Here is a 9,264-nt window from a genome sequence, read left to right on the forward strand (position 1 = left end):
CTGAAACACGATCGTGAGGAGCTTTGTAACTATCTCACTGGGATTCACTTTTTTAAAAAAGAAAAGATTGCGTGATGGGCCAGCTTTCAAAATCTTCTCCCCTGAATCAGTGCTGTGTCACATTCAGAGTCTTCTCTGTCATCTCGGGACAATGCGTGACAGCAGCACGGAGACCACCTCTGAGATTCTGAGAAGTATTCTGTGGATACTCGGCGTGAGATGGTTATACTGAGATGTGGGCACTTGGAGAAATTGGTACTCAGAGCGAGATGTGGATCCTCTGGCATGTGGCTGCCAGGAGTGAGATGCTGGGAGATGGACACTCGGAGCCGTGGATACTCCCAGCGATTCCGTGCTTGAGACCTGAGGGATCGGAATGAGATATGGCTAGTGTGGCTGAGGGTCTCGTTGGCAGCCCAAGGGCTCCAGCAACCCAACAGGCGTGTATGTGAGCCTCCCTGCTCTGCATCCTGCAGCTGTCCACGTGTGTGCCACTGTGTGTGTGTGTGAATTAATTTTGCCGCTGCCTGTGATCCTGCTACATGACCACGGAGATCCTGCATGTCCCTCTCACCAAAGTATTTCTCCAAACCTATCGCTCTCCACAGGGGACACTGCCTGTTTGTGCTAGACCCCCTACCCCTCAGCCGGCCCTGCGGGAGCCACACTCACTCCTCTACAGAAACCGAGGTTGCCCCATAGGCCCCTGGAGCCAGTGTGCAGACAGACATGGGGAACACAGAGGCCAGAGCAAGGCCCACTCTCCAGGGAGGCCGCTGCCCACCTGCTTTCTTGTGGACTGTAAACCCAGGACCACCAATGGGGCAGAGGGTGGCAGGAGCACAGCTGATAGGAGGTGGTCGACGCACACAGTGACTCGAGTGTGCCCAAAGGGGGCAGGGTGTGTGTGCTGTGGGCCTCGGGTGCTGCTGTGCCAGGGTGCGGGGCGGGCGCAGGCCACGGCCATGGATCTGGTCCCTGCTTCCCTGCTAGTAGCTATTTGCACACGGGCAGTGGGGGTTTGTGGCTGAGCCACTTCCTGTCAGAGACACACCTTGGCTCACCCCTGTCCCTCTGCCTAGGGACATCACTGCCAGTGGCCTCAGTGTCTTTTTTAAAAAATTGAATCCCAGTGAGATGCAGTAACAAAGCTAATCATGATCGGGTTTCAGTCATACACTGATCCAACACCCGCTGGGGTATATATGTCTGGGTGGAATCTGCTCATTTCTAGAGCAGGAAACAAGCGTCAGGTCTGGTCTGGGGTAAGGGGGTTCGGGGGGGACTCCTGCTGCACCCCCGACTGCCCAACGTGACCAGACCTACTTTCTTGTGGCTGTAAACCCAGGACCACCAATGGGGCAAAGTGGACCCAGAAGAACATGAAGGAGAAGGACCAAGAGGAAGAAAACCAGTAGTGGAGGAGGTGGTGGAGGAATGAAGGGAGAAGTGATTGAGGCCTTTGAGAATGAGCGGTAATTAGAAAAATCGTGTATTCTAATGAGGTGGAGTGTTGTTAAAGAGAACTAGATGACATCCGAAGAGGAGGAGGATTAGAGATACATATCTGAAAGTAGGAGTTGGATTAAGAGTGAAAAAAAACAAGCAGAGGAGGAGATGGTGGTGTGAAGAAAAGAAGAGTTGGACGACGAAAGGGCAAATAGAGGAAGATGAGGGGGACATCAGAAGAAGACATGGATGGTGATTTTGAGTTTGAATTTGTTAATGGAATTTGTGAGGGGGACTGACAGGGAAGTGTTGGGAGAGGGAGACACTGGAGGAGAAAAAGATGATCAGGAATATGAAGAGGAGACGGAAATGGAGGAAACACAAAAGTGTTTGAATCAGAGAAGGTGGATGAGCACAGTAGCAGAAGCAAACAGGTGAAGGACCGGGAGATGGAGGGAAGAAGACATGAAAAGAATAATTTCATGGAGAGGTAAGTAGAAGAAAAGAAGATGACACTGAAGGGGGGAGGCACTGAAAATCCGTCAAATAAGAGTAGGACGAGGAGGTAAGGAGACACAGAAGATGGAGGAGGAGAAACCGGAGAAAGAAAACCAGAGCTGATGGAGGTGGTGAAGGAAAGCAGAAAAGTGGAGGATGTGTTTGAGAACAAGAGGTATGTAGAAGACTGGATATCAGGAGACAATGGAAGTGAAGTGGTGTAAACAAGAACAAGACAACATTAGCATAGCGGGATTACGTGGTACGGAATCAAAAGGCGGAGTTTGAGAAGACGAGGAAGAAATCAGGTCGAGGAGGAGGTGGTGGCAGGAAGAAGAGTAGAACGAAGAAAACATCAGAAGAAGATGATGGGGACATCAGAAGAAGAGGTGGATGGATGAATGGGAATTTGTATTTGTGAATGATTTTGTGAGGGGAGGGACAGGGAATTGAAGGGACGGGGAGACCTGTTGTTGAAAAAAGATGATGCACAATTGAAGAGATAGAATTGGAGGAAACACAAAAGTTTTTGAATTTGAGAAGGTCGAGGAGCACAGTTGAAGTAGCAAACTGGTGATGGATGTATGATGTTGGGAAATGACAAGAAGATGTTGATTTTTTAGAGAGGTAAGACAGAGGAATTAAGACAAAATATAAGAGGTGCGACAATGAAAAAAACGATCATGCAAGAAAAGGATGAGGAAGTACTGAAACACAAGAGGGAAGAAGGAGGACCCAGAGAAAGAAACCTGGAGGTGCATTAGATGTTGGTGGAAAGAAGATAGAAGAGTAGGAGACATTTGAAAATGAGAGGTAAGTAGAAGAACTAAAGAGCACTTCTTGGTGCAGTTGAATAAAAGAGAACTGCTATGGAGGCATAGTGGTATAAAAGACAACAAGACAATGTTGGGACAGGAGGAGTATTTTGAGTTATGGAACCGAAAGGAATTTGAGGAAGAGGAGTGAGAAAACAGGCGGTGGAGGAGGTGGTGTAGGGAGAAGAAAAGAAGAGGTGGATGAGTTCATGGATGAGAGGTAGTGAGAAGAACTGAAGGGAAGTAAACCATGGAGACTGTAGTTGAAAATGGAGCAGGAAGACATCAGAACAGGAGGAATTGCAGGTAAGGAGAACGAAGGCGGAGATGTAGGAGGAGGAGGGAAGAAGAATACAGGCTGTAAGGAGGTGTTGGATAGACAAAGAAAAGGGGAGGATGATTTCAGTGACAAGAGGTAAGTAGAAGGCTGAAGAGCATCAGACACAGAGGCAGAGTGGTAAAAACGCAGGAGACAACAAGAGGACAGAAGCTGAAATTGGTTGTATGATGCCAAACGGAAGTTTTGGAAGGAGAAATCAGGCAGAGGAGGAGGTGGTGTTGGGAAGAAGAAAGAAGAGGGCAATGAGTTCCAAGACGAGGGGTAATGAGAAGAACTGAAGGGAAGGAAACTGGAGGCTGGAGTCAAAAATGGAACAAGGACGACATCAGAACAGGAGGAATTGCAGGTAAGGTCAACAAAGGCAGAGATGGAGGAGGAGGCAGGAAGAAGAATACAGGCTGTAAGGAGATGGTGGAGGGACAAAGACAAGAAAGGAGGATGAGTGCATGGATGAGAGGTAAGTAGAAGGATGAGGAGCAGCATACAGTGGAGGGAGAGTGGTGAAAACAAAAGGAGGCAAGAAGAGAACAGATGGTGGAATTGGAGTTTTTATGCCTAAGGGATGGGTTGAAGAACTCGGAGAGAGAAAACAGGAGGATGAGGAGGTGGTGGTGGGAAGAAGAAGAGAAGGATTTTGAGGACTATATGAAATGAGAACTTAATGAAGGACACTGCTGAGGCCGAGTCGAAAATGGATCATGGATGACATCAGAAAAAGAGGAATGGAGGTACAGAGGAAAAAAGGGGAGACAGAGGAGTAAGAGGGAAGAAGAAAACAGGTAGTGGAGGAGAGGGACATGGGCAGAAGAAAAGAAGGCAGTACCACGAGTGGAGAAAACGGTCAGAAGGAGATGAAGGGGACATCAGAGAAGAGGTGGATGGTGGAATGGGAATTTGAATTTGTTTATGGAATTATTGAGGGGGAGGCACAGGGAGGTGTAGGGAGAGGGAGAACTGGAATTAAAAAAGATGATGCAAATATTGAAAAGGAGACTGGAATGGAGGAAACACAAAAGCGTTTGAATTGGGAGAAGGTGGAGTATCACACTTGATGAAACAACTGGCAATGGATGTGGTGATGGATAGAAGAAGACAAGCATATGATGATTTGTTCGAGAAGTAACTAGAAGTGAAAAAAAGGACACAGAGGAGGCGAGGCCGTGAAAATAGTCTGTCATGTAAGGAAAGGACAGGAAGCTTCGAAGACCAAAGGCGGAACATGAGAACCCAGAAGAAGAAAACCGGAGGTGGATGAGGTGGTGGAGGAAAGAAGAGAGAAGTGGAGGATGCGTTTGAAAATGAAAGGTAAGTAGAACTGAAGAGCAGTTCTTGGTGGTGTGGAGTAAAAGAGAACTACTGTGGAGGAGTAGTGGTGTAAAAGACAGCAAGACAATTTTGGAAGAGGAGGAGTATTTTGAGGTATGGAACAGAAAACAGTTTGAGAAGGAGTGAGAAAAGAGGCGGTGGAGGATGTGGTGGAGGGAGAAGAAAAGAAGAGGAAGATGAGTTCATGGACGAGAGGTACGTATAAGAATGAAGAACAGCAGACAGTGGGGGTAGTGGTGAAGACGAAGGAGGCAACGAGACCAGAAGCTGGATTCGGAGGTACGACGCCAAACGGAGGAGTTGGTGGAGGAGGAGGTTAAAGCAGGAGGAGGTCGTGGCGGGAAGAATAGTAGGATGACAAGAGGAGAAATAAAGAAGACGAAGACATCAGAAAATGAGGTGGATAGGTGAGTGGGAATTTGAATTGTAAATGAAATTTGTGAAGGGGAGGGACAGGGAATTGTAGGGAGAGGGAGAACTGGTGTTGAAAAAGATGATGCAGATGTTGAACAGGAGACAGAGTTGGAGGAAACTCAAGTGTTTGAATTGGAGAAGGTGGAGAAGCACATTTGAAGTAGCAAACTGGTGATGGACGCGGAAATATAGGGACAAAGACTCGAAAATGATGACATTGTGGAGAGGTAAGTAGAAGGAAAAAAGATAAAACATGGGAGGCAGGAGAGTGAAAAAGATCGGTCATGTAAAACACGGATTAGGATGCAGTGAAACACAAGATGGAAGGAGGATCCAGAGAAAGAAAACCAGAGGTGCATGAGATCGTGGTGGAAATTAGATAAAAGTGGAGGTTGCATTTGAAAATGAGAGGTAAGTAGACAAACTGAAGAGCAGTTCTTTGTGGAGTGGAATAAAAGAAACTATTTTGGAGGCGTAGTGGTGTAAAAGACAGCAAGAAAATTTTGGAAGAGGAGGAGTATTTTGAGGTTTGGAACCAAAAGGAGTTTGAAGAGGAGGAGTGAGAAAACAGGCTGTGGAGGAGGTGGTGGAGGGAGAAGAAAAGAAGGGGACGATGAGTTCGAAGACAAGAGGTAATGAGAACAACTAAAGGGAAGAAAACTGGAGGTTAGAGTTGAAAATGGAACAAGGACAACATCAGAACAGGAGGAATTGCAGGTAAGGAGATCAAAGGCAGAGATAGAGGAGAAGAATGAAGAAGAATACAGGCTGTAAGGAGGTGGTGGAGGGACAAAGAGAAGAAGGGGAGGATGAGTGCATGGATGAGAGGTAAGTAGAAGAATGAAGAGCAGAAGACAAGGCAGAGTGGTGAAAAGGAAGGAGGCAACAAGAGAACAAGAGCTGAAATTAGAGGTATGGTGCCAAAGGGAGGAGTTGGAGGAGGAGGTGGTGGTGGAAAGAAGAAAAGAAGAGGGCAATGAGTTCCAAGATGAAAGATAATCAGAAGAACAGAAGTGAAGGAAACTGTGGAGGCTGGAATTGAAAATGGAACAGAACGACATCAGAACAGGAGGAATTGCAGGCAAGGAGAACAAAGGCCAAGTTGTGGAGGAAGAGTGAAGAATTCAGGCTTGAGGTGGTGGAGGGCCAAAAGAAAAGGAGAGGATGAATGCATGAAGAAAGGTAAGTCAAAGTATGAACAAAGGCAAAAAGTGGAGGAAGAGTGGTGAAAACAAAGGAGGCAAGAAGAGAACAGAGTGTGGAATTGGAGTTATGATGCCAAAGGGATGAGTTGAAGGAGTCAGAAAGAGAAAACAGGAGGAGGAGGAGATGGTGGTGGGAAGAAGAGAGGAGGAGGATTTAAAAAACTAGAGGAAATGATACAAACTGAATGAAGGACACATGGAGACGGAGTCGAAAATGGAACATGGATGATGTCAGAACAAGAGGAATTGGAGTTACGGAGAAAAAAGGGGGAGATAGTGGAAGAAGAAGGAACAAGAAAACAGGCATTGGAGGAGAGAAGGACTGGCAGAAGAAAAGAAGGCAGTACCACAAGTAGTGAAAAACATCAGAAGAGGATGAAGGGGATATCGAGAAGAGGTTGATGGGGGGATGGGAATTTGAATTTGTGAATGGAATTTGTGAGGGGAGGGTCAGGGAAGTGTGGGGAGAGGGAGACCCTGGAGGAGAAATTGACGATGCAGATGTAGAAGAGTAGACGGAAATGGAGGAAAAACAAAAGTGAATCAGAAGTTGGAGGAGCAGAGTAGAAGGAGCAAATAGCAGAAGGACCGGGTGATGGAGTGAAGAAGACATGAAGAGGATGATTTCTAGAGATGTAAGTGGAAGAAAAGAAGACGACACAGAGGTGAGGCACTGAAAATAAACCCGTCAAATAACAGTAGGATGTGAGATATGGAGACACAGAAGATAGAGGAGGAAAAACCAGAGGTGAATGAGGTGGTGAAGGAAAGGAGAGAAGTGGAGGATGCGTTTTATTTTTTTTTTTTTGCTTTTTGGGTCACACCTGGCGATGCTCAGGGGTTACTCCTGACTCTGCACTCAGGAATCACCCCTGGCAGTGCTCAGAGGACCATATGGGATGCTGGGAATCGAACCCGGGTCGGCTGCATGCAAGGCAAACGCCCTACCCGCTGGGCTATCGCTCCAGCCCCTGGAGGATGCGTTTTAGAGCGAGAGGTAAGTAGAAGAAATGAAGAGCAGGAGACAATGGACGTGTAGTTGTATTGCAAGAACAGCATTAGAAGAAGAGCAGGATTATGAAGTATGGAATCTAAAGGAGTTTGAGAAGGATGAGAGAGAAAACAGGTGGAGGAGGAGGTGGTGGCGGGAAGGAGAAGAGTACAACGATGAGAACAGAGATGGATCAGAAGAAGATGATGGGGACATCAGAAGAAGAGGTGGATGGGTGAATGGGAATTTGTATTTGAGAATGATTTTGTGAAGGGTGGGACAGGGAATTGTAGGGACGGGGAGACCTGATGTTGAAAAAGACAATGCGCAATTGAAGAAATGGAATTGGAGGAAACAGAAAAGTGTTTGAATTGGAGAAGATCCAGGAGCAAATTTGATGAAGCAAACTGGTGATGTACGCAGTGATGGTGGGAAATGACAAGAATATGATGATTTTTGTAGAGGTAAGTAGGAGGAAAATAGACAAAACATAGGAAGGGCGACAGTGAAAATGAACCGTCATGTAAGAAATGGACGAGGAGCTACTGAAAACAAGATGGAAGAAGGAAGACCCAGAGAAAGAAAACCGGAGGTGGATGAGATGGAGGTGGAAAGAAGAGAGAAGAGTTGGATACATTTGAAAATGAGAGGTAAGTAGAAGAACTGAAGAGCAGTTCTTGGTGGAGTGGAGTAAAGGAGAACTACTATGGAAGAATAGTGGTATAAAAGACAGCAAGACAATGTTGGAAGCAGAGGAGTATTTTGAGGTATGGAAACAAAAGGAGTTTGAGGAGGAGGAGTGAGAAAACAGGCGGTGGAGGAGGTGATGGAGGGAGAAGAAAAGAAGAGGAGGATGAGTTCTAGGGCCAGAGGTAAGTAGAAGAAAGAAGAGCAGGAGACATTGGAGGCAGAATGATGAAAACGAAGGAGGCAACAAGAGAACAGTTTCTAGAATTGGAGATACGATGGCTAATGGAGGATTTGTAGGAGGAGGAGGAGGGAAATAACAGGCAGAGGGGCAGGTGGTTTCAGGAAGAAGAGTAGGATGACGAGAGATTAATTAAGACAAAGACATAAGAAGAGGTGGTGGGTAAATGGGAATTTGAATTTGTGAATGGAATTTTGAGGGGGAGGGACAGGGATGTGAAGGGAGATGGAGACATGATGTTGAAAAATACGATGTAGATAGTGAAGAGGAGATAGAAATGGAGGAAACACAAAAGTGTTTGAATCGAAGTAGATGGAAGACCACACTTGATGAAGCAAACTGGCGATGAACGTGGTGATGGACGAAGAAGAAAAGAGATGGTGATTTTGTGGAGACATAAGTAGAAGCAAAAAAGAAGACAAGGAAGAGGCGAGGCCATGAAAGGAGTCCGCATGTAAGGAAAGGACAGAGGTACGGAAACCAAAGGTGGAATTTGAGGACCCTGAGGAAGAAAACCGGTGGTAGATGGGGTAGTGAAGAAAAGAAGAGAGAATTGGAGGATGCGTTTGAAAATGAGAGGTAAGTAGAAGAATTGAAGAGCAGTTCTTGGTGGAGTGGAGAAAAAGAGAACTGCTCTGGAGCCATAGTGGTTTTTACGAAAATGTTGGAACGGGAGGAGTATTTTGAGGAATGGAACCGAAAGGAGCTTGAGGAGGAGGAGTGAGAAAACAGGCGGTGGAGGAGGTGGTCGAGGGAGAAGAAAAGAAGAGGAGGATAAGTTCATGGACGAAAAGTAAGTAGAATGAAGAGCAGCAGACAGTGGAGGCAGAGTGGTGAAGAAGGAGGCAACAAGAGAACAGGAGCTGGACTTGAAGGTACGATGCCAAAAGGAGGAGTTGGAGGAGGAGGAGTGAGAAAACTGGTGGAGGAGAAGGTGGCGGAGGGAGAAGTGTAGGACTATAAGAGGAGAAATAAAGAAGATTAAAACAGAAGAGGAGGATGGGTGAATGGGAATTTGAATTTGTGAATGGAATTTGTGAGGGGGAGGGACAGGGAACTGTGGGGAGAGGGAGAGCTGGTGTTGAAGAAGCTGATGCAGATGTTGAAGAGGATATGGAGTTTGAGGAAACGGAAAAGTGTTTGAATTGGGAGAAGGTGGAGGATTACAGTTGAAGTAGCAAACTGGTGGTAGACGCGGTGATGGAGGGAGAAAGACGCGAAAATGACGACATTGTGGAGAGGTAAGTAGGAGGAAAAAAGACAACAGAGGAGGCACAACAGTAATAAATATTGGGCAT

Source organism: Sorex araneus, chromosome X (assembly GCF_027595985.1).
Source record: "Sorex araneus isolate mSorAra2 chromosome X, mSorAra2.pri, whole genome shotgun sequence".
Taxonomy (NCBI): domain Eukaryota; kingdom Metazoa; phylum Chordata; class Mammalia; order Eulipotyphla; family Soricidae; genus Sorex; species Sorex araneus.